We start from the raw sequence: 27,403 nt of genomic DNA on the forward strand, positions 1-27,403 counted from the left end.
AAACTGACTAGTTCAGGTTACAAATCTATGTAGGAAACTCTTACAGTTCCACCCCTGTCCAGCAGGGTCAGGTGATACAGTCATAGAATGTTAACCCCTTGCTGGCTGGTCTGGAGGATGACCATTTGCAACTACCCAGACGGGTTCCCTTACTTTATATCCACTTACTCTAGTCCAGTCATTAAGCAACAATGCTCAGCCAGGGACTATGCAACAGTGCTCCTCTGGAACCTTATAACTGTGTACACTATATTTAAGGGTCAGTGTTGCACATTAACTATCTCTCTCCCTCTCCCCAGGGGGGAGAGAAAGAGAAAATGGTGGACAAAGAGAACGCGAGAGAGACTGGTGGTGATGGGCTGGGAGGTAGAGAGAGAGAGAGAGAGAGGGAGTGAGAGAAAGATGGGGAAGAGAATGAAAGAACCTGTATTAGTCCAATAACAATACTCATTTCACCACAAATCTATTACAGATTTCAGCTAGTGAAAAAACAAAACTCATTCCAGCTACCTAGAAACTCATTTTTGTGTATTTTTGTTTCATAATTTATTGGATTTTTTTAACTTACATAAAAGTAACATTTTCTGTTTTGTTTTTCTTATAATAAAAGAGGAAAACCAAACTTTCCATGGAGCCTAATAGCATTTCCCAAATAGTTTCAGCTCATACTTTTATTTGTTATGTTACTAAGGAATTAATAATACGAATACTGTCAAGAGAACTGCAGTGTGCAGGCTGCAACTAATATTGATCTTGACATTTGCAGTACCAAGTTTCAGACGCATCCTATGTTAACAAAAAATGAGTTTTCTGAGGATAGGTAGAACAGCAAATGGCAATGTGTAGTCAGCATTGTTAGCTAAACTTAGAATGTCGTACGTACATAGATACATCACTGATGATTATTCTGTACTGTTCGGAAGGGCTTCCATTCCAAAGGCCTAACTAACTCACAGATGAATACAGACTAGTGTTAAAACTCGAGCAAAGTGCCCAGGTACTGTATTTTGCAGATGTTAATGAGGCACCACTAGCATTTTAAAAGAAAAATGGACCAAGAATGAAAACAGATTATCTATCACGCAACATTACAAAACATGGAAACATGGAAACATGATATCTGATAGCAGATAATGATTATAAGGCCACACTAGCCTGCCCAGTATCATTCCTGCTTTATTAACACAGATGAAACAACAAAAATTAAAAACAAAAACAAAAAACAAATTATTCACTTATTTCATATAAAAAATGACAACCAATATGCGTATAAGGACAATCATTATGGAGGCGATAACAATCAGGACCACTTCTCATCCCTTCTGAAAATCATGTGCCAATTATAATCATAGTCCATATATTGTGCATGAAATGGAGGCAATATTCAAAAGATTTTACATGCATAAATGGGTTTCTGAAAACTGCTATTTTCAAAAGGTTTTAGAGCATAAATGGACTTTACATGCATAAATGGGCTTTTGAAACTTGCTACAAGATGTGCTACTTTTTTGCGCGTAACACCTTCGAAAATTCACTCAAACTGTATTAAGTCCACTCAAAAATAAAAAATGCGCACTGGTAACTGGGAGCCAATGATACTAAATTAAGATGAAATCAAATGTATATATAAATCATAACTGGAGGGTTCAAATTTACTCAGCCGATGCCAAATTAGGCTGGCTCCTTTCATAATAACACTCTTCCAAAAATCAGATTGCAGCTCTTTTACTCTGCCACAGCGAATGGACACGACAGGAGACACCTTGCAGTCCTGTCTAGAGAATAGAGCTCCAAACAGCGCAGAGACAGCCAAGAAAAAAAAATCTACAAGTCTGGCGTTCAACACATAAAATACATGTACTGAATCTAGCGATTTGAAAAAAAGGAATGCGACATAAAAGTTATTAGCGTCCCAGGGACAACGAATGCACTGCCAACAAATTATATTAGTTTTATGTATATATTTTTCCATGTAAATCAGTACAATCTGTGCATATTGTAAAACTGAGGCATCACATGTCATGAATGGCACTTCAGAGGTACAGACGTGCTTTATAAGAAACACAAAACCAGATATATCTTAGGACCTCTGCCAATGGACAGAAACAGAAAACAGGGCACATGTCCCCTATTCTTTCAACTTTGTTTTTGTCTTCTTTTTATATAAAACATTACTTTGGTTTTGCTGCATTATAATATTCACAGGTGATCTTTTGTAAAGGACCTTTCTAATACATTGGGTTTTATGTATATTCTGCAGTTATCAGGTTCTGCATCTAAAAACATCAGTTTATTTATTGCCTACAGCTGAGGAAGAACCTAACACGGGCAACCAGGATCCCCGCCTCTTCCCGTCACCCTCCTTAGAAAACATCCAAATAAATAAGATGAAGACAGATAGGTTGGGATCAAAAAGGCCACAACTTTATCAACACCATAATAACACAAAACCTGAGCTCACAGTCTACAGCCCTGGTGGGTCATCCACCACACCCCAGCAAGATGCATCCACCCGCAGGCCAACCTGCTGCCTCAATACAGCGCCCCGCCACAGCCAAGCAAGGACCCACCTTCCCAAGTGACTGCACCCAATCGCTCTAACAAACTCAATTTCCCATCACTCACCCACCAACTATCCTGGCTGGCTGGGCAATGTGACCCAGTAAATTAACTAATCTCGGGTATCCCACCACCTCCACATCACTGGACAATCTGTGAAAATTAGAGGGTGGGAGGGAGGGTTGCTGCTTGCCCCCACAGCAAAACGTTTAGCGGTAATGACTGCTAGAAACCAGGGTACCCAAATTTGTTACCATGTCCCCATGATCCCCTGCAGGTCTGAACCAATCAGCAACAGCCACCTCACTATCACTTGGTTCAAAAGCTGCAGGACACCAACGGACAACACCTCCCCTGCAGAACCAGCTACTCCTATATTCACCTCCCCCCCCCCCCCCCCCACGACACGCATAACCTGACCCCTGCCCACCAAGCAGTGCAGGCAAGCACCATGAGGCGAGACCTGGTACCCGTGTCATATGTGTCAGCCAGGGACTGCGCCCTGTCCGCACCACCCAGAATGAATTGCTGAGCATATTGAGAGCAACTTTCAAAAAAACTCTATGCAGCCCCATATATTACATATATGGCTGCACACAGATCTATACAGTATTATAATCCACGCATATCAGGTACATGCAAATTATAAAATATGTGTATGCCTAACCCCCAACTTACGCATTGAAAGCACGTACCTTTCCTACCTATTTTCTAAACATACTTGTGTATATTTTCCATGCGAAAAACAAATATTACTTGCTTATGTAAAACCCTGATTTCTGTGTGTAAGTCTGTGTATTTTAAAACATGCGCATGTAATTGAAATCACCAATTTTCCCAATATCTCCACAAGTTCACCCAGTTCTTCTCCAGATCATAGAGACCCCCTAATTCTTCCGCCTCAACTCCCTCCAGTTCACTCAGACCTCCCACCCAATCAATAGCTGATAACAATTGTGCTAGAAAATTAGGTGAAAAATTGCGCAAATAAGTTGCCTAATGTAGTCTATAATAGCAACTTATTCATGTTCCTCTAGGCCCTGCCCTGGAATGCCCCTCCCCTTTTTTGAACAGGTAAGTGTGCATGTGAAGCCAAACATATTCACATATCTTTGATGATAAAATAGCATGCACACAAGGACAAGCTAATTGTGCACACAGAATTCCTTTGAGAATTCGCTCCATTGTATGGGGAAGAAAGTTTAATGCATCAGTCTTCTCTTCTTAGGCCCTTTCAATCTTGAAAGATAACTGATATTTGTCCTCTCTTGTATTTTCAGTCTTCTGGTAGGGAGCATCTTCTGTGCCTGAAAAAATTAAAAACCTATGTGCAAATGGTGGTTTCTGTGGCACTGATGGCAGCAAAAACTGAATATATTTACTTTATGTCAGAATTGTGGTTTTTCTTCCTGGTAGCTCTCTTGTCTGTGTTATCCTGTTCTCATATTTTTTTAAGGCTTTGCTGGAGCCCACGTTTCGAGCGTCTGCAGTCCTGAGTAGATGATTCCCAGGTGTTAATAGGTGAAGGTCAGAAGCCTTAAGGACTTGCTTCCTGTAATCCTTGAACTGTGGGTGCAGATTGATGATTGGCCTTTCGCCAGAGGCTAGCTCCCCGCATAGGCTTTCTTTGGGAACCCTGCCATTGTCCATGCAATGGATGTGTCCAAGCATCTCCGAGCAATGTGAAGAGAGTGGAAATTCGAGCTACATCCAGGACTTTGGAGCTGTAGGATTTTTAGCCTTCCAATCAATGCTAGATATGTGCCACAGGCAAGCACATCATTAATTCTTACGATCAAAAAAATAAAAGACTGCAAAAATACTGCATCTCCTTGATATGCTAGAAATCTATTGCATTTTGCTATCATGCTAGATAATTATATTAGACCCAGAAAGAACTGTTTTAATCAGAGAACCTTCAAGTTCACTCGGTTCTAAGAATTTTTTTCCTCAGGAATAAGCTTAGGGGAGCTTCACATATGTTGGCACTTGGGACTGTAAGAGAGAAACAATAAGTAGACTCAAAGCAGATGTTCTCCAACATCCAACCAAGCACAAGACAAATTGGATTTTCTTTACTGCTATTTGAAATTGGCTGTTTTCCATGGAGGAGATTTATCTGTGTTCTAAAAGGACAGTTTCCCCGAGATCTGCAATATTTTCTGACTTTTAAGAAACTTGGGTAATCACACTGAATATGTGGTGGTAGCTATATAGGCCAGAGTGGCTGGTGCTTGCACTTCTGTTACTTAATATTCTTACCAGGTAGACTAAAGAGAGATTTGTTGCAGTTTTTTTTTTTTCAGAGATGAAACCAAATTATGTCCATTTGTGATTATACTGCAGGCATTTGATTTTATGGACGAATATAAAAACCTAAGCAAGTGGGCACAGCAGCTGCAGAGGAACATTGATGGGGACACTGGCAGAGTAATGCACTTGGCCGACAAGAACAGGCAGGTCCACAGTATGTGGAATGCAGGCAGTGGTTGATAGGAAAAGGTCCTGGCAACTTTGAAGTGAAATGGATCTCCCCATTAGGCGATGCTGAGTACTTCCAAGTGGTCTGGACTGGCCACTGTGGGAGACAGAATGCTGGGCTTGATGGACTATTGGTCTGATCCAGCATGGCACTATTTATATTCTTGTGTTTTACTACGCAAAGTCCGGTAGCAATAACCAAAGATTGAGCAAATCTTGCCATGTGTTGACGAGCATTTAAAGAGCCAGAACTAATTTTCTTGCAGACATGAATGAGCACACAGTCATATCGATATAAAACCATCTTTTATGCAATGCCCATGGTATAGTGAGATTTTACGGTACACAAACAGCTCACGTGGAATCATTTATAAACAGCCCCTTAATGCGCTCTAAATGGAGCATTTCTTACTCTTAGATCTAAGAGGATAGAGTGCCTTGGACAGCTCATCAATAACCATAAGAAAAATGAAACTGATTCATATGCAAGTTAGAAATCCTCCCACGCATTCTCTGCCAGCGAGCCAGGTGCCGAGCACCATCATGTTTTCTAGTTCAGTATTTCCATACGGATACTGCTCTCCAAAATAAACGATATAAGTGAAAGCAGGTGTCTAAGGGAAACATTACCTCCACCACAATCATTCTTTGATTTGTTGTTAAAACCATATACCATGATATGTGATGGTTACTAGGTCTTATAAACAAGTATGACAAATTTCTAACACAATGACTTTTGCAATATAATTCCCTTTTGGGGAGAAAAGATTACTCATGTACGCTTATTTTTATGTCTAATTTTTAGCTGGCAGTACTGTATGGTGTGTTAATGATAGCACTGTTGATCTATTCCATTAAAATAGTCGAGCAGAAAATGAGGTCACTAAAAATATGCAAACCGATTAGTCAGGAAATTAGCCAAGCAGCGCTCTCATCTAACCAGCCTCTAAATTCAAAATGGCATGTAGACAGATAAAATTGCACACATGGCAAAAGTTATAGCCCTTATAAGTGATGAAAAGGAGTAGATTTGTGCAATGCAGCTAGCACTGCAGTGTAAAATCAACTCCTCTTGTTAGACTTTTCATCACTTATAAGGACTATAAGATTATAAGGACTATAATTCTTCACTGATGCCAATGTTAAAACCATATACCATGATATGTGATGGTAATCTTGGCGTCCTAGTTGACACACACCTAAATCTGAAAAACCATATTACATCGGTCTTAAAAGGGGGATTTTACAAACTTATGTTCATAAAAAAACTCAAGCCCCTTCTCCACACACATGATCTCAAAACTTCATTCAAGCTACCTTATCTTCAAAACTTGATTACTGCAACTCCCTTTACCTTGGCCTCCCCCTATCCACTATCAGACCGTTACAGATACTCCAAAACGCGACAGCAAGGATAATTAGCAATGCTCGTAAATCTGACCACATAACCCCTATCCTGAAGGAATTACACTGGCTCCCCCCATTTCATACCGTATTCTTTTTAAAACCCATACCATCTTACACAAAGCCATTTACAATCAAAAATCCTCATGGCTAAGTGAACCACTTAAACTTACCCAGTCCTCCAGACCTTCTAGAACGAACCGGAAATGCACTTTGCAAATCCCCCCACTTAAGAAAGCCCATCTTACAGCCACAAGAGATCGTGCCTTTTCGATTGCTGGCCCCACCCACTGGGATACCCTACCCCCCTCCCCATCTCCGCCTTGAGCCATGTCCCCTAAAATTCCGAAAAATGCTAATACTACACTGTTACACTCGCCTCTCCCTTACTCACTCTTTCTATTTATGGGTTGTCCTGTTTCCCCTTCCCCTGTTCATTGTAACTTTCCATTTCCATTACTTTCATTGTTATAATGTAAACCGATATGATGTGCATTTTAATGTCAGTATAGAAAAACTGTTAAATACATAAATAAATAAATAAATACTATGAATACCTCTGAATGTGTCTGCAATACCACCCTCCCCTAACCCACCCCAATTCAAAGTGCTCCACTAGAGTGGTACCTATATATGAGAGAGTCAGTCTCTCTCTCTCTCTCTCCTCTACCCCCGAGTGCGCAAGATTACATGCGTGCGGGCTGTAGAAGTACGCGCGGCAACAGTGTTTTAAATGCTATGTGTGCACTTTATAAAATGAGGCGTATTTTTGCTCACGCTGCAATACACATGTTTATGGGCACACGCGCACGTTCCTTTTAAAATGTACCCGTATGTGCACAAAGTCAGCTTATTGCTCAAGCATTTATTTTATGTCGTTTTGTTTATTTTAAACAGGCCTTTGTAATACATAGCGTTGTATAAATACATACTCTTTGTTAAATAACCGCGTATCAAGGCAGGAATAACCACATGCAGAATGGGAAGAAAAAGAGAATCACTCTGTGGAATCTGTTGCCAGAGGATGTGATAAAGGAGTCAGCATGGCGGGGTTTAAAAGAAGTTTGGACAAGTTCCTGGAGGAAATGTCATGAAACATTATTAGCTGTTGCTGTCCCTGGAAGTGAATAACAAACGATAAATGGATCTATTTGGTGTTTGGGTAATTGCCAGGTTCTTATGGCCTGGTTTGGCCTCTGTTGGAAATAGGATGCTGGGCTTGATGGACCCTTGGTCTGACCCAGTATGGCATGTTCTTATGTTCTTATGGGTCAGACCAAGGATCCATCAAGCCCAGCATCCTGTTTTCAACAGTGGCCAATCCAGGCCACAAGAACCTGGCAAGTACCCAAAAACTACCCAGCATGGCAATTTCTTATGTTCTTACGTACTTTTTGGGATCTGCCGGGTACTGTGGGAGATAGGATGCTGGGCTCGACGGTCCTTGGTCGGAACCAGCATGGCGTTGGTGATGTCCTTTTGACCAAGATGTACCATACCTGCCTTCCAAATAGCTTTTTAATTCCTGAAACTGCCATTACCAGCCATCGTCATTACTCGTCAGTAATGTCCTACTGCAATTTGAGAGCAGCAGAGTAGTAAAATCGTGTTCTGTTGAAATGTTTGTCCATTTTTACTGCAGGCGGGAGGTAAAGGGATCAGTTGTTATGTAAAAGGCCATGTTGGATTTTTTTGTTTGTTTGTTTGTTTTTTTAAGTTTTTACCAGAGGTACAGGATAGGCGTTGTCTTTTAAAATTAAGACAAAAGTATCTTCCCACTAAAATCTGAATTGGATTAGAGGAATGACAAATTTACTGCTAGGCTATAAAACCAGTTTAGGAAGGCTTCATGCTTGAGGGGTATGACATGTAAAGCAGCTGCACTAGAACGTAAGTAATATCAACTTCTCTGTTGCTAAGTTCGTTTGTTCATTCTTTTTGTCTCAAGCCTAGGACTCTTTTCTTTGCAATCCTAGTATATGTTTATTCTTATGTTTTCATAATTCTTATGCAAAAAAAGACATTCCTAGCCTGAATGCTCTCTTCAGAGAAATTCTAATAAGGATCACCCAGCGGCATCCAGTCGACTTAGAATCGTTGTAGCAACCCGACGAGGGTTGCTTTCCAAAACATTAAAACACAAATATGTCCTCCTGAGTGAAAAGTAAATCAGATCCTAACTGCATCCTTGGTTTCAGCAAACCAACTAAATTATCTGCTGCTGCTGCTTCTCATTGCACTCGATTCTCCGAAATAATAAGTAAATAAAAGGAAGAAACATCTGGGAGGACAAGACAGCCCAAGACAGGAAAGCAGCAGTGGCAAGAGGAAAGCTAGCCACCTAGATAACTGCTAACAATATGGCCTTTGTGGTCTGCCAGCAAGGCACATGCTGAAAAAAATATCCAGATAAATGCTGGGGTATTTAAAAAGACAAAGTGTGACGTATCAGAGGGTATAAATTCCACATTATTTCCGTACAAGCTAATATTTCACGGACAGGAAAAGCTGGACTTCAATGGCGCCGACTCAAACAGAGTATGTCTAAGGCGCCCTCCTGCAAGTGAAGAACACTATTTTATGCTGCTGTAAACCTTAGGAGGCAGAAATATAGTTCTCAAAGCAATTATTTACCTCCTGTTTTTTTGTGTGGTCTGGAAGGGGCAGTATTTGAGCCTCCCTGCTGGGCCAATCAGCGAGACTAACAGCTTTGCTTGCAAGCAAGGCAAACCTTTCAGTGAAGAAAGCTCCACGAAGCCAGTTTACAACTTAACTTCTCCCACAGGACATGAAAACCAAAACTTCACTGACAAACTTATAGGAACCACCAGGAAAAATAACCATGGGTCCAATTAGCAGGCCCAGGGGCTTGCTAATCCTGTTATTTCACAGACTACTTAATAGCTTTTAAGTTTGGTTGTATTTTCTTTGTCTATGTCACAGAGACACTACCTTCTTTGTCTGTCCCCCAATACACATGAGTTACACTGCTTTCCATAATTATTTGGCCGTCTGAGCTATTGTTTTATTCCATTACAAGCACTACTACTGCAATTTCTATTTTTGGATGCAACTGTTTCTCCTCTTAAAAGTTCTCATAAACTGCAGTGCCAAGCTCTGCAAATTTCACTGGCAAATATAATCCCCCACATATTGTAATATAACCGCAAAGTCGCAGAAAAAGCCCAGTGCATATTTACTGGCCTCTTCAGGCACCATCTACATGAAGCCAAGAGTAAACAACCAAGACCTCCTGTTTCAGATTAATTGTATTACACATAAAGTGATTAATATATATCTAAAAAAAAATAAATAAGTATCAAAGACTAGACATACCGCCTCTTACTGAGCAAATCACATTTTCTAACACATGCTTTTATGGTTTTAACTGCTATCAGACACGGAACTTATAATTAAAAACCTATTGACTGTCATTCTGATGTAAGTCTACTGAGGTCAACTGGAAATGACTCAGAACTGAATCCTCCAATACGAGCTTTATGTGGCTGGAAAACTATGGGATCCTGCTTATAACTCATCATAAAGTTATTGCCAAATACTATTAGAAACAAGATTTATTTCAAAAGGAAAAAAAAAAAAGATAAATAAGAATATAGTTGCCAGCCAACTTATATCTAATAATCAGTCCCAGACCGAAGTGTGTGATGTAGGAGTCTTGGCTATCAGGAAGATACACACATAGGAAAAAAATTTGGTTTGATGTAGCATCTTTCAGGCACGGAGGACCAAAAAGTGGTTGACACATCTACCAATTTATTGTGCAACAATATGCCACATCGCATTTGGAAAAGAAGAAATGGGAAAAGAATGAAGGAAGATAGAAAAGTGGGGTAAATGTTATGGAAGGGATCCAAGCATGAACTAATGCAACTTTGTGCACTCACCACTGGATCGCATACCAGTCCTGCAGGGCCGATGTAATAAGACCCGTGGTGAAATCAGTGCTAGTTGTCTGCATTTTATTTCTTTTAGCGCAAGCGGCAAAAGCAGGCACCTCCTGGGGAATGAAATAAAGGACGGGGAATGCAAATGAGATGCAGGCAGAAAATCCGCGCCAAAGCAAAACACGTGCGAGAATGCGTGCACACACGCGCGCACTCAAGGCCCTATGCAGTAAGCCGAGCAGACACCCGTGCCGAAACCCGCATTATAACGTGGTGACCCACAAGTGACTCACAGGGCGAAGGCCTTTCCCTTTCATAAAACAGGGAAGAGGTCAGTAGTCCAGGACTGGGACTGGAGGTGAACAGAGCAAACCTCTAGGCCCTTCGTGTTCCACGTCTGATCGCGTGGCAGCTGTACCGGCGGATGCAGGTAAGGGCGGGAAATGCAGCAGATATTTCTTCAGCAAGCCCGCAAAATGTACCATAACATCCGTTAAAAAGTGAGGGGTGATCCATGATTACCCCAGAGCTGCACGGACACACAACCACACTAATGCCAGCAATAGAGTAAACCGACCTCCAAACATGTCATTTAACTTAATCCCAGGCACTAAAAATCCATGTACATAAATCCGCACTAACCAATGCACTGCTCCCTGTATAGGCAGTGAATAGTTAATTGCCTCCTTTGCATGCCATTTGCATGTACTCGCGCAAACCAGCCGCGGGATTTTAAATGGGTTTGTGTGTGCATTTTTCCCGCGCTGATCACGGTATTTCATACACATATAAGACTAGCGCGGGAAAAATGCACACAAAAACTCATGCAAGTATGCGCAAAAGTCCATAGCAAGAATAAAAAAGGTAATCTCATCTAACATAGAAGTGACGGCAGAAGACCAAATGGCCCATCCAGTCTACCCAGCAAGCTTTCGTGCTTATTTTTCTCATACGTATCTGTTACTCTGACCGCTGAAGTCAGGGCCCTTATTGGTAACTTTTTGGTTCTAATTTCCTTCCACCCCCGCCATTGATGTAGAGAGCAGTGCTGGAGCTGCATCAATGTGAAGTATCAAGCCTAAATGGTTAGGGGTAGTAACCACCGCAATAAGCAAGCTACTCCCACGCCTATTTGTTTACCCAGCCTGGGCAATTTAGTCCTTGTTGGTTGTTGTCTGAATATAAATCCTCTTTTCTTCATTCCCTCATTATACAATCAGGACATCCGCAACTTCACCAAGCCCCAATGTGGCAATAAAACACTCAGCTCATGAAATATATACATCAGTCACATATGAAATGCAAATTAAAGGTCACAGCTTTATTTATGTAAACCCTAGCAAGGGAATCTAAGAATGTGCTCAACATTTTGCCCATAAGGATCAGGATATCCATTGGACCCTCACTACCCCTCACAAGGCCTGTCCCAGTCAAGCTTGTGCATTGCATCTTCCTGCACCTGATATGGGCATCTGGATAGTCTGCCCTGTGCAAGCAAGGCTGTCAGGCCCTCCTTGCCTATGACATAGCAGGTGAGATCTTCTGGTCTGCCAGTACACCAGAGCCTCTCGCCCGATGGCAGTCGCTGCCAACTATTCCATGGGCGCCTCTTACAGTTAATGCCTCTTGTTGAATGACCCTTTCATCTACCACTCTCTCAACCAGACTTAGGTATCCTACCACAGGGCCCAGGCAACCCACCTCAGGTTTGCCCAGACCACCCTACAAAGCTGTGTTGTGCATGAAAATGTACAGAACTTCTGCTTACATGGATGCATGCAGCCCATTGAACAGAATCCCCTCTAGATATTTCTTTATATTATTTAAAAACAAGCATTGATTCATGTTCAAGAGATGAACACCATCAGTCCAGAAAAAATCTGCACAATCCACTGAAGCCCAATCGTGCCTCAAGTGCCACCCGTCATGCTGGATGACAAAATTCCCAACTTCCCTATTCATCTTTGCAACCCAACAACTACCGATTAAAGATTATCTCAGAGCAGAGCGAGCAGGTGCTGGGTAGCTAAGACAGAGCTGCCAAGATACCCTGTTCCAAGAGGGAGATTTTAGATCAGTCCTGGATATTTTGGCAATGCTTTCTGATGCATTATGGGACCTGCATAACAGAGTTCAATAGGAAAAATCCAACACTTTGCATACTACACTGCTATGGGGGTGTAAGTCCAAAACCAGGACTGGCTAAACTTTTCTCTCTTGGAATTGGGTAACTTGGCAGCTCTGCTAAGAGGTGAGGAGGGCAACATCATTCCTTAGCACGTTTAGTAAATGCCGACCAGATAAATTGCTTAAATCATTACTCCCAGAATGGAGAACTGCCACATCTGGGTGAGCTGATCCTGTCGGCCGAAGGCACGACAGAAGAACGATGTCATCCCAGCACATACCTCTGTGGCCGTGCCATTGCACCAGTGTCTCAAGCTGCCAGATCAAGGTGGAAGACTTCACACGTTTCTCTGCCCAGTGTACTTTCCATACCATCCTTCAGCACCAGCTGCAATCTGCAAAGGAAACAAAAATGAGAGAAAGGGGTTACAACTAATAGAGCCGAAGGGAACAGGCCGTGCATCTAATGTAAGCACACATGCTCCAGAGCACCACCTACCAAGCTATCGGAGAGTTCTCATGGAGCATCCTGAAGCTGCTGCACTGGAAGCTACCCTTCCTAAAAGGAAAGGGTGCCAGATAAGCTAGGCGGAAACCCTGCCATCAGTAAAGTGCGCGTCAATACAACTGTGAGTTGGACACCATTGGCATGCACAAGGAACTGGCTCCCATATTACACAATACTCCCTGAGATTCTTTACTGAGCAAGTGGACAAACTTGGGACTTCCATCAGTGTAAAGACCTCTCTTCCACCCAAATGAAACATCTAAGAATGGCACAAGGTAATTAGCAAATTACTGCAGTAATGTCCTATGATATAGCCATGGAGTAATTATAGAGATGTACTATATTACATATACCATTGTGGAATCAATTAATGATATTATTATTGTGAAATATAGTGATAACATAGTGATATTATCATTGCACAGCACGAAAACCATTTATATTTAATCTCCCTATAAAGAGAATTTTTTTTCCGGGAACAAGAAAACCACAATATTGGAAATTTCTATTCTCAGAGGTGCCTTATATGTTATGTTCTTTTCTGTGTAATTTCCTTTGTGGAAAATGCATTATCTGGTAAATCTGTGCTGGTTCCCTACTGTTCTAATAAAGGAAGCCAGTGCTCGAATCATGATCTCAGTGATCAAACACTGAATGGAAAAAGGTTTTGGCAAGGCTGCAGTATGAACTTGGCTTAGATACAGCGAAAACACACTACAGAAGTATAAATTATACAGGTACTGATGCACATTCTGTGCGCTGGAGTCATGGGGGAAGGGGGGGAGTCTAGACACCAAGGATTAACTTAATGATTTGGAAATAGAGAAATTTAGAAACTGCTTAGGACAGCATCAGATGGAGTAACATATAACTTCAATCAAATAACCCTAACTAGCAGCATTAGAGGAGGGCAACTACTACTGCTATGATTAAATAGCGCAACTAGATGTGCGCAGCTCTGTACAGACACATGTAAGAGACGGTTCAGACACAGACAAGACACATAAGAGAATCTTAAGTTAAAATCTCCAAGGATAAAAAAAAAAGGAATTTTTGAGTGAAGAAGGAAAGGGTAATGTAAATACGGATAATTATAAACAAACAATTAGAGATATATAGCGAGGGGTATGTGAGATGGCGAAAAAATAATTTATCTCAAAGAAAATTCATGCAGTGAAGTCAGATAGTAAATTTCTTTTTTCAACAGTGAAATCTCTTACTACTTTACCGATGGGGAGGGGAAGTGAAAATGATTTCATAATTTTGAAATGGTCAGGTGATATGTTTGCTGAGATTTTTATGCAGAAAACTAACAAAAGAAGTCGATATTTTACCAGTTATTGAATCGGTTGTTTGCTCCCTTTGGGATAATTCTGAATTGGTTTCGATGTTGGAGGTTCAACAAATTGCCTCAAAGATGACCCCATCATACTGCCAGCTTAACCCAATTCGAGTGACTAGTTTAAAGAAATGTGGATGGAACTTTCTCCATTTATTCTAAAACTAGTTATTTTGTCTCTAAAGGAAGGGATAGTACCTGAAAGTTAAAGAAGACAATGGTGAAACCATGAGGATTTGCTGTTTTGAATACCTGGATTGGGTGTAGTTGGGGTAGTGATGAAATGGTTTTCATCTTTGCTTTTGCAGAGGCGTTTTCAAGTAATTTTTGCGAATATATCACCTAGATGGATAGAGAGCCCAAGAGGTGTGCCACAGGGCTCGGCCCTGTCAGCCACTCTCTTTAATATCTATATTGCTCCATTGTGCAAGGTTTTGTAAAAATTAGGAGTCAAGTTCAAGTTACTTGCGGATGATATTCAATTTTGTTCTGATAAAGGGATCATTGGAGGATTCTTTGGCTAAATTAAAATCCTATATTCAGGTAATTAAAGCTTCGCTGAATCAGAATAGACTAGCCTTAAATTTGAGTAAGACCGAAATACTGATTCTAAATAAAAATGAATTGAGGATGGGGGAATTCAACTTTTTAATTTGATAAGGATGATGTTAAGATATCTAAGGGGGTGCAGGTTTTGGGAGTCCGGATTGACTCTGGATTACTGATGAAGGAATAGGTTTTGAATTTAATAAGAATGGGGTATTTTAGATTACAGCTATTGCGCCGTTTGAAACCCTATCTGATTTATTTATTTATTTTTGGTTTTTATATACCGGAAGTTCCTGTATACAATACATATCACTCCGGTTCACATTTAACAGAGATAACTATCGCCGGGAAGGCGGTTTACAAGGAACATAAACATAAACATAAGGAACATAATTTCAGATTAGTGGTACGAACAATGATTTTAGATAAAGTGGATTATTGTAACTTGTTGGGTCTGCCAAAGAATGTAATTAAGGCATTGCAATTACTCCGAAACTCGGCTGCCAGGGTGTAATGTGGAGTTGGAAGATATGATTATATCAAGCCGGTCCTCTGCCCATCTTCACTGGTTACCGACAGATGCTAGGATTAAGTTTAAAATCCTATGCCTAGTGCATAGATGTGTTTATGGGGGTGTAGAGATTAAGCAGGGGCTGAATTTCAATGGTACAGACCACAAAGAGAGTTACGCACAGCCGTTGTTAAATGTCCCTTCAGTTAACGATGCCCATTTAAATGTCACTTGCAATAGAGCTATATCCATGCTGGTCTGGTGATTTGGAATACATTGCTGGAAAAAAATGTGTCTCTTGGGTGACTATGAAGCATTCAAAAAAGCACTGAAAATGTAGTTTTTTAGTTAAACTTTAAAAAAAATATTTGAGAGGGTGAATGTTAACTTTTAATAAATAATGCTCTATTTGCTGAAGGAAGAATCCAGTGATAGATTAGAATTGGAGGTCTATTTTATTTTGTGCTATGTGATATTTGTATAACATTAGGATTGTTATTGTCTTGTTGTGATTGAGATTATGAATGTTTTACATTTGTACACCATTTAGATTTCTTGATAAGCGGAATATAAACATAATAAAAGAAAAGTAGATAACAACCTGGAGAGGTAGTGGAATGACAGCTGGATGGAATAGAAAAGAGGTAGGACTGAGGAGGAAGAAAGGGCTGAAACTAGCATGAGGGGGAGGGAAGTAGCCCACCAGCACGGCCTACTGAACAAAGTGCATAGGGCAAAGATAACCTCTGTGACAGGAGCAAAACTGAAGCATGGTAAATGAAAAGGGATTTCATCTGGTTCTTCAAAGAACACTTGGTGGTATCTTACACAGTGATCATCCTACTGGTTTGAAAAATAACATGATGCAACATACAGTATTCTATGGCGTGTGGAGGGGCCATTTTGAAAAGATTTTATCACAGAGACAGAAAGGCAAGAATCCTTATGGAAGGGGATTTCATCATTCTGGTTCATTCTCACTAGGACTTAGGTTCATGTTAGGACATAAGGTTGTGCTGAAATCCTAGAACAACTGGTTCACTGCTATCCAGAGCAATACCTAGAGACTCTGTGGAGATGTATATATACCCACATGCTCTGAGAACACGTGACCATCTTGTGAAGGCCGGACAAAGAATAACTATCGTCATTTCTGTTGAAATATTAAGAAGTTTTATTACTAATCTTGTTTTTGCGTAATGCTATCATGTAATACTCTACATCTACATATCTTCAGGGAAAATACCCAATGTAAGCCGCAGTGAATAACATATCAAATCAGTTTGCTATGCTTCAAACTCTAAAAATGAAATTTTTACAACTGCGCACACGTTATAAAAATAGAAAAGTGGTAATGATAATCACAGTCACATCAGTAATAGTCATATAGAATCTGTAATGCATGAAACATTCATGTAATAACAGATAGAGCATTTAAGTGAAAAAAGGGAGTTCACCTTTCTCATTATTCCTCTCTTAAAGGTGAATTTTAAAAGCCTGCTGCGCGCCGAAATTAGGGGATGTGCGAATCTGTCGGGCTTGCGTGTGCCGAGCGGATTTTAAAAGCAGAGATAGGTGCGTGTCCTCCAGAGTACACACATCTCTAAAGTTTTCAAAAACGGGCGGGGCACAGGTGTAGAATGGGTGGGCGGGGCATTGGCCTTTCAGGACTTTAACCAGAAATTTGTGCGTAAAAATACTTAGGTGGTCCGGCGCGCGCCGAGGCCCCCCTGCTGCGTATCTTTACTTCTGCCATGGATGGCGTGTAAGCCAAAAAAAAACCAAACAAACAATAACGAGCCATTTCGTAAGGGTTTAAAGGGTCTGGGGTAACTGGAGGGTGTACAGGCCGTCAAACCAGGGAGGGTTGGTTGACCTGTTAACTGGGCAAACTAGGAATGAACTGGTAAAGCCGGCAAATGCGTCGACGCGCGCACCCCTTTTAAAATCCTCCCACCTACGCGACAGAAGTGGGATTTGCCTGCACAGGTGTGCGCCCACTTTAAATCCAGCACACGTGTGCACGCCACAAGGCTATTTTGTAACATGCGTGCATACACGTGCGTATGTCATAAGAGAGTCGCATCCCTGGGCGCGGGCTGACGAATGCGCTCAGAAGTGCGCCTGCACACCGGTTTGAGAGTTACCATCCTAAGCCTGGCAGGAAATGCTTGCGTCAGTGCAAGGGAGCCTGGCTCGTTTGTTTCCCTGTTGCTTTCCTCGTTATTACTTCTCCAGGTACACTGCTTCCCCAAGGCTCTGGAGAAGGTCAATTCCTTCCGACAGCCGTGGTTTGAAAGAGACTCAGATGCAAACATGACGTACAGACATCTGGAAACGTTCAGACTGGCCTTAGGAAAAAAAAAAAACCAACTTTCACCGCCAAGTCTTGAGTACCAATAGCCAGGAGATTTTACCTGCAGGGTCTGTGACTGCTCTCCATGCGAGGAGAAGAAATATACTGGGCCCTATTTTCAAAGAAGAGAAAACTTCTGAGAAAGAGAGTCCATCATTGACCCTACTGTAAAGTACTTTCACACAGCCCTGAGATTTGTTACAAGTACTGCCAGAAACCACCCCATGGACACAGAATGGGGGGAAAAAAATGGTAGTAAATCAGATCCCATGGTCACTCAGTTTTACTTCTAGAGTTCATAAAACTTATATATTTTTTAAAATTTGGTAATATCTTTTTCCATTTTTGGTTGACTCGATAGATATACATATGTAGACACAGATGGATATAAATCATTTGCATCTACAATAACAAATGGTTAGCAACTAAGTGCTTGGCATTGTTTGAAAAAATGTACAACCTAGCAAATCAAATTATGTGTTTCAGTTCAATCCATTTTCAGTTCCAAGATATTTCTGGATCTACATTCTTAGTAGGGCCAAAATATAATTTGTTATCTTGGCCTTATTTAATCTTTAAAAAAAATATGAATACATTTCAAAATGGCCTCTGTCTCAAAGGCTTCTTTCAAATTCCTGCCTATGAAAAAGTCAATGTAAGGTATTTTATTGTGGTGCAAAATAATTCTTTTACAATTTTCTTTTTCGATCAACACTCTTCCCACCACTCCCTTGTGCCTTCTTTTCCTTTGTTATTTCAGTTCAAGAAAAGTTGAGAGGTTTTCTGTCGTTATTTCTAAGAATAAGTTTTGGGTTTTTTTCCAGATGTCGTCTTGTGAAGGCTCAGATTATGCTGGCCCTATGAGTTTTTCCATTTTCAGATAAAAGGGCAGGTGTGCGCAATCAAATATTTTTTGTGGGGGGGGGGGGGGGGTTATTATTTGCTTTGAGGGTTTTCATCCATGTTATTGTTTTCATTTTATTTTTGTTTTGATTTAGTGCACACTATTTTGATTTAGTGAGCGCTGATATTTTTAGCGTGCACTAAAAAAAGTATTTGCACGCATTGAACAAATGAAACAGAACCAAGTAAACAGCTTTGCAAACTTCACTCTCCCTATCCATGGGGATGATGAGCCTTACACATGATTTCTTTGCATTTCCATAATGCCCGAGAGCCAATGTTGGAATTCTTCATGACTTGCTTGGAAAACAGAGCCCTGAACAGTCATCGGCACAGAAGATCTGGCTATTACATTAACTACCTTTCAGCATGTAAGGACTTGCTGTCAACATGCTCCCCTCCTAACTGTATCTTCTGAAATGTTTTTCAGCTTCTGTAAGTTAAATAATAATGGTTCAAACTTTTGTTGGTATTAGCAACCAAAGAAATAATGAGCTAAGTTCAAAAATATTCAGTAAAACAATGTTGTTATGGTGAGGGGCACTCCCTCCATGATATCTGGCAGAGGTAACTGCAATACAGTCGTTGACTTTTCACATACTGGATGAATATTCATTATTGGCAATCTGTAAACAAGAAAAGTGTTTTGATTATGGTTTCCCTCGGAATTCGTTCAGTTATTATGAAGTTCAGTCAAGTCCCAAGTCAAAATACAGAAGTTTAACATTAAAAGCATATTTTGGCAATCCTTAGAATTTAATTGCACTTATTGAGTTAACTATGCATTATTCAGGGCGGCATGCATTGCTGAATATGGTCAAAATTTGTATTCAAAGTCTGCATTCATGTTATTGTCCTAACGTTTCTTCCTTAATTTTATTTCAGATATTTTTATTGATTTTCAGAATGGAGATAAATAAATGAACATATTCCATTCATTTAACAAATTGTACCAACGGTGGTATACGGTACGCTGTTTAACATTATATATATATATATATATATATATGTCCTCCCAGAACATTGCCCCTCTTCCCCCCACCACCCTCTGTTAAAAAAAACACAGGTTCAATGTTCTCATTAAGTCTATTATTCTGATGGCTGGAACATTCTATGTCATGTCCTAGCAATGTCATGTCCTAGAATTACAACACAGTTTGTTGCTTCAGCCTTCCTGTAGAAACTTAGCACCAAATAAAGGCTTTTAGCAAAATTAGGAGACATCATGTGTCTATTCATCGAAACAGGTTTGACAAAAAAAAAAAACAAAAAAAACTTACCTCCACCTCTCCTTAATTTTATTTAAAATGTACATTATATGAGCTTGGCAAATTGGTGAAATCAAAGCCTGTAACCATCTGAATTTCATAAGTCTTTCCATGTCTTTCTGCAACAGCAGGAAAGCTCTGCCTGAAAATGATAACTAGAATTAATGAATAGAAAGCAGATGGCAATAGATCTGACCTGCTTCTACTCTATGTGCAGCAAGTATAACCTTTGAGGGTCTGAGGTCGCCAGTCCCAAAAGGCCATGGGTGGTGTTATCCATGAATTACCCTCCGCAAAGATTTTCTCTCTACATCTTCTGTAACTTTCCTTTATGAATGGGGCCATTAATTCTGAGTGATGTTGTACAGATGTGCTTAGTTTTGTTTGACTAAACAAAGGGTGAGCATTTAATTTTTAAACCTTAGTTTACAGAGTTGTATAACTTTATGAAGAGAATTTGTACCAGGTTAAGTATTTGTACACCTGACCTCAGTCTAGGATCCTGTTTTTAATGTTTGCAAAAACCGAGTAGGGTTTTTTGAATGAAACAAATCCAATATAAATGGAATTATTTGTTATGCTGAAATACAGACAATGAAGTTGCTCCCGTTTTCAAAAGCGTTGTCATACAGTAATAATTTGTTTTCAAAGTTTTGCAAACCTTGTTGTCCATGAGTTACTTCTTGTTGTTGACTTCTATGTCTTTATGTATCATGCTGTTCAATGTTTTATTTTTGTGATCTGTCTAGGACAACTTGTCCTAGGCAGAATATAAACAAAAAAAAAGTTAAATAAAATAAAAAAAAATCTTCAAAATAAAACCTATTGCAGATAATGTGACTTCAAATACAGTCTTGAATGTGCACAAGATAAAAGAAAGGTTTATCAGTGTGCACGAGCTATAAATCTGCATGGTGAAATCTGTAAGCAGTTTTATATATAAAACTGTATGACGAGGTACGCTCAAGTGTAAATGTATTAAAATGTAAAGGCACACACTAAAATGTATTATATGGTAAGCAAATCAACACCATAATCTTTATTCAGGAAATACTGGAGATCTGACAAGTAGGACTTTGTATGGCGAGGAAGGCATGATAAAGGGAATAAACAATTCAAAAGTGGTAAAAAAAACCCAAACAAACCCCTAAAAACTGCACAACAAGAAGTCGAAATATGGAGCCAGAGGAGCACTAGAAAGGAGCATTTCTTTACAGAGAGGGTAATAGGTGCTTCAAAGCCTGGTCCTCGCAGGAATCTAATACTTATTACAAATGTGTGTTCAGTGGTTTTGCATTCCCTTTGATTGGTAATTTACATAGACAATAAATAAATGAACCAAGATGCCCACTTGGTTGCACTGCTCAATGCTCTGCCACTGCATTTAAAAGTAATTTGCTACCAAAGTTCTCATTGCTTTGATGAATCCATCAGTTCAGCCGCCACCACTGTCCAGGAAATGTCTGTTTCCAATAGAGAAGGCGACGAGAACCGGCCCTGTCTTAAGCGGATTCGAGACTGCCTACGTACTCGGCGTCCGTTGCTATGCGTAATAGGATCAAAATTGTTTGCGGGGACCCAGTAGTATCCAGCACACTGACACATAACATTGACAATGTCATTTATCAGGGTCGTAAAAAGGCTCAGTAAGAAGGCAGCAAGGAGAATTTCTCCCATAATGCAGCATCTGTCTGCCATATGCTCTCTTTTGTCCAAGGGCCAGGAGTTCAAACTGTCTCATGCTCCTACTACAAAGGAGGGGTTTTTTTTTCCCCTCGTCAGATATTATCTCCCCTCCCCCGCCCATGCTCAGGCTCCACCTCCAAAAAGAGGGAAGATAAATGATTATAAAATGCTTGTCCCTATGTTAAGTTCCAGGTTGCAGCGCATTGCGGAGATGGTGAACAGCAGCGGTGAAGCCAAGAAGGACTGTGCATCAACCTGCAAAAGGGAAATTTCTCAAATATTCACTCGGGTAAAAACGCCTGCCTGCGTTCATCGTGCGTCTTGACAATTTCCCGCCCTTCGTTTGGCTAAAGGCCTGTGCCTTGTTCTCTAGTGAAACGGAGCATTCCAAGCGTAGACTGCATTTTCATCTTTACGCACGCTATTTTTCTCGAAAAGCAGGTGCAAAGGACCGGGAGCACCTTGCACCCTCGGCCGGTTTTCAAAGTGAACGCGCATGCTTGCATTTAAAGCGCCCCGGAGGTCAGCCCAGCGGCTCAGGTGGCAAGCGCCGCGCGCCGCCCCGCGGAAGCTTCCCCCGTTTTCCGCTCCCTGGGTCAGCCGGGGCTGGGGATGCAGCGGAGGCATCTCCCCCAGCCCATCCGAAGTTTGAAACGAGCAGAAGCATCCTAAGGGATGGAATAAACTATAACGAACCGAGGTAATAATCGGCCATCACGCGTTTTATGACACCTGGCACACGTGAATTCCGTTTCATTAACAGGGTGTCCAGCCGGACCTTTCACTCTTTCACGTTAGCCCAACGGGGGGAGAGACTGGAGGGGGCCATCATTTAGTATGTGACCATGTTAACAGAAACAGAGGCCCGGGATTTCGGCCGCCATTGAATATTCAGCACCCCGGCAGGCCTCTGTGAGCCACTAGCTGCCTTCCAGTGGGTGCTCAGTCTGGTAAGGCCCTATGTATTTCATCCCTTTCAAGGACCGGCTTCTCAAGGTCACATCTTCCACTGCACGGCACCCTTAGGGGCACCACAGTGCCACCGACAGATGACTTGCAGAGAACTGGCCCACAGCGTTTACAAAATGAGCTATTATAAAAGCAAGCCATGCAAAACAACTTGAGCTGATGCTTTCTACTCAGAGGGCAAAGGCACTTGCAAAGCATGATCTTGTGAACAGCCAAGATCCCAAAGACGTCCAAGGCCTTTCTCTGCATCAGTCCGAGTAGCACATATGTTTACGAGTTACTGGAATGAAAAGATTAGTGTCAAAGGATGTCTGAACATTTACTTTACCCCAGATGTTTTAAGAAGATAAAAGGGTTGAGCTCAGCCAAAATAAAAACCACGGTTTACAGGCAGGGAAATCTAAGCAATGTGCATATTGGTTGATGTCGTCACTACGGCAGGAAAGTCTTTTGTCCCTTGACACTAAACCAAAAGGGACATCCTTACCCATGGCAAATTGATGCTCATTGCTAATAACCTTGAGGTGTAAGGTGACAATTGATATAAGGAAGTCATTACAGCCTCCAGTTGAACGCTAGTGACAGAGTTTCCCAACCTAACCAGTCAGGTCTTCAGGATTGCCACAATGAATATGCATGAGATAAATGCGCTAACATTGAGACCCACAATATGCAAATCTCTCTCATGCATATTCATTATGGATATCCTGAATACCGGACAGGTTAAGTGTGTCTCAAGGAGAGGGTTGGGGAAACACCGCTGCAGTGACAGTGTACATAAAATCCGAAACGAAAAAAAAAAAGATTCTGTGGCACCAAAAAAAAATTACTCCATGAACAGAAATAATTAACACATAATATCTACCTGCTGTTTGAATTTAACAGTAGCAAGCAGCTAAAATACCCAGATCCCAATTTTCAGTCTCAAGCTCTGGTAAAAAAAAAAAAAAAAATGCTCAGGGTGAATTACCAGTAAATGCCCAGGGGGGAGCCAGTTAAAAGAGAGAAACATTTACTTCACCCATGCACGCCTACTGCAGAGAATCCAGTTCTAAGGTGGACACGCAGTCGCCCCCAAGCTTCCTTTATATGGGCTGCAAGAACTGAAGACACTTTGTACAATGCATTCTACTTGTCATACGGGGCTGAAACATTAGCAAGACACAAGCGCACGAGTCATGAATGCATTTCTGGGGTAGGACTGTACATTCTTTGTGCACGTTGCTTCTGACCTGCCCGAGGTCTATGCCCCAACGTTTCAGAATGATTATCCAGCTGGAGCATCCACGTGTGCCTTGGGATCCTGTAATACTTCTGCATCGGGGATTTAATGAATGCTTCTTTTCACTGCAACACTTGTAGTACAACATGTGCTCCTGACTTGCAAATGTAATACAGTTATGAGTGCAAATTACTGAAAAGCAAATGAACTTTAACTAGAATTACCCAGAGAAGCCTGTGAAAACAGCATCCCATGAAAAGAAATACAACTACAGGAGTCCAGGAAATACCACATTTTACTATGAGAAAACCCGAGTCTTCAAACTCGTTGCCATTTTCTACAAAGCAGCAGAGAAACATCAATTTTGTGTCTGTTACAGACGTCACAGCAATAAAGATGCAATTTGATTTTGTTGCTAATGGAGAAAACTGTATATTATATATCATTTCTGCCACAAACTAACAGAAGCAAGAGAGTTAAGGAGGTAATTTTCTAACTGCCTGCACTGGAGAAAAATTTGCTAGTATCTTGCACTAATTTTCAAAGTGAAATTACTTGGGACAGATGAATGGGCAAAAGGTTCTGGCTGCCGAGGTTAACACCGGCACTCGGTTTGGCTTCCACCTCAGTAGCATACCTGGGAGCTTTCGATTTAGAGTCACCCTGAAATTTCCATCGATTGGGGAGGAGGCTTGAGGCAGCAGCTCGGGAGGTGTGCGCACCAGTTTTCTCCTCTTTCATACACATACACACACACTCTACACACACACTCTAACATGCTCACTCTCATACACACACACTCTAACATGCTCACTCTCATACACACACACTCTAACATGCTCACTCTCATACACACACACTCTAACATGCTCACTCACATGCTCTCTCTCATACACACACACTCACATTCCTCTCATTCACCCACACATGCTCCCTCACATCCACTCTCTCCCCCTACACACATGCCCCCTCCCATACACTCCCTCCCCCCACCAGTGACAGAAACCTCCTCTCCTTAGGGTCCCCGCAGTCAATGTGAGTCCTCCTTCTTCCAGCCATGTCTTGGCCATCTCCTAATCCTGCTGAAGGTTGATGGGATTCCTCCTTCTTTCTGCCCCTGTGGGCCAATTGGAGGCCTCCTTACTTCTTCCTGCTGATGCAGGCCAATCAACAGAGCAGGAGGAAAGGAGGAGGCCTCCAACTGATCTGTGCAGGCCAATCGGATGTCTTCCAGTCTGTGTGGTTGCACAGGCTGCTTCATTAGCAGCAGCAGCAGGGTACCCAAAGTTTTTAGTTACTGGCTCCGAGACCTTTAGAATTCTGAACTCTCCAGGTGCAATCTGGAGAGGTCCCACGTATAGTCACTAGGCCTAAGAGTGTCAAGGATTGGGGCTATGGAGAAGGTTTGCACATGGTCCAGGTGTCATGTTATGATGCCCTGTTATTTGAGCACAAACAGCTGCCCTGATTGGGTGCTGCTGGATGGTGGAACAACAGATCATTGCATAAGGGGATGTGTCTTCCCCATGGCATGAAGGGAGTGGGTGGGGTACCCCTCCCTTTCAGAGTGTAGGGAAAAGGGGTGGATCTGGAGCCAGGGTCAGGGCGGGCTGGCTGAGGCTGAAGCACACGTCTGGATTTCATTTTGAAATCCCAGCACGTTTTTTTTTTTAATCCAGAATACTTGCACTTGCAAAATATGAGGAAAAGGAGATCCCGATGGCACTAGCCATCAGCAGATTTTTAAGGGGCAGCTCTGCGGGGAGTTTTTCTTTAAAAACTGACTTTCAGGTCCGTGGGTATAAAGCACCTGTGGATCTGCAACCTTCACACACTCTAAACATTTCCATCACAGGGTCCGATCATAACTCAGGTCCTCCACTGAGAAACAAAATTGGAAAGCTCCGCATGCATCAAGGCAGGAACAATAATTCCCTTGCATTCTCTTCAGTTAAAGCACCAATAGGGCAAGTATCAAAGTCATTTACCCCTGTAAAAAACCTGACTGAAAAATAAAACTCGCCCTCTTCCTTCTGGCTCTAGGGCCCCATGTCATGCAGACTTTTAGCATTCCTTGGTGGGGGGGAGGAATACGTCAGGGAAGGGAAGCCACACAGGTACGATCCATTTTCATAAGCATCCATGCAACTGTGCCCTGCTTGGGAGCGTTCGCAAGCAGCAGGTGGAAAGCGCATGGGTGTTTCCAGTCATCGTTCTCTACTCTCCCTGATTTTCCAAAGAAAAGCTTCCTGAGGCCACATTTAAGTCTGGGGAGGTGGGATGAAACCACCCACGTGGATGTGATAAAAGTGCCCATGATGGAAGCGACAGTGTCCATATGATGGGCACGTGCCCATGCACTTTGCAAGCATGCAGCTGCTGAAAATTACTGCCCACAGTTCTGACTTTAAGAATAAATCCACATTTTTTTTCTTAATTTGTTCGACAGAATGATTAAGAGAGCTTTAACTACTATGTTGCAAGTGGTAAGCCTGCTCTAATCTAGAAAAAACAAATATAAGAAAAGCAAAGAGAATATCATTATTCTTATTTATTAAGACAATATACCACCTGTAAAATACTTTATCCATTTCTATTCAATCCTATAATGAGCCTGCTACAGGGAGTTATAGTGGAAAAACCCAATGAGACAAGGTGAAAGCAAAAGGATATGTCAGAGCTGTTAATATAATCAAGATTTACAAAAACTGTGCTGGTCCTAAGCATGACACATCCAATTAGCATCAGTTCCTTCAAGTGAACACCAGGGACAGCACACTCACTGAAGGGAACTTTTCATTACATTGGCAGAAGCACAATTGTCTGCTTTATTCTTGGACCTACAGACTGTGCCAGTACAGAAAATGCTGGCTTATGTTAGGACGTTGACATTCATCTAATTTTCTCAGGCTGAAAAGAATGTCCAGATCACCCTGACTAGGCACCAGGTTTCGGCACTCTTATTAACAGTGGTTTTTTATGTTTCTCCAAAAGAAGGCAAAAAATGAGAGATTCTTCTATAATCAGACTTTGTTTTTTATTTTTGTATCTGTTTAATCGCATTTTAAACAAGCAATCACGGTAATGCAAAATAAATAGTGTAGTCCAAATATAAAATATAGCATTACTATAATCAAAATCAAAACATAAAAATAATAAATTTACAAAACAAAAAACAGGATAGTCACTGCAATAAAACATACTACCAGGTACAGAGCAGCAGGAAATTATCTAAAACAATAAAAACCTTTGTAAAGAGCCACATTTTAATCACTCTACAGAAAGTCAGCAAAATTATTGAAAAAATCATCCACTCCCAACTCAGTGACCACTTGGAAAGGAACATCCTACTTACCACACAATTTGGCTTCAGGAAACAACTAAACGCTGAATCACTACTCCTGTCACTTAATGACACCGTGCTCAAAGGATTTGACAACGGCCACAGCTACCTTCTAGTCCTACTAGACCTATCAGCAGCCTTCGACACGGTAAACCATTCAATACTGATTGACCATCTCTCCGAAATCAGTGTAAATGAAAACCCCTACAATGGTTCTCATCCTATCTATCACAAAGGATCTACCAGGTATCAATCAATGACACCCTCTCAAAG

At 41.3% G+C, this 27,403-nt stretch overlaps 1 long non-coding RNA gene across 1 annotated transcript in view; it reads right to left on the minus strand.

The window, feature by feature from the left end:
• LOC115079502 overlaps nt 1-27,403 on the minus strand; it is an 80,800-nt gene that overhangs the window by 26,034 nt on the left and 27,363 nt on the right. The window contains exon 2 of the long non-coding RNA XR_003853299.1: nt 12,758-12,871. This is a non-coding gene — a long non-coding RNA (uncharacterized LOC115079502). The remainder of the gene's footprint in view (nt 1-12,757; nt 12,872-27,403) is intronic.

This window comes from Rhinatrema bivittatum, chromosome 17, assembly GCF_901001135.1.
Source record: "Rhinatrema bivittatum chromosome 17, aRhiBiv1.1, whole genome shotgun sequence".
NCBI classification, from domain to species: Eukaryota; Metazoa; Chordata; class Amphibia; order Gymnophiona; family Rhinatrematidae; genus Rhinatrema; species Rhinatrema bivittatum.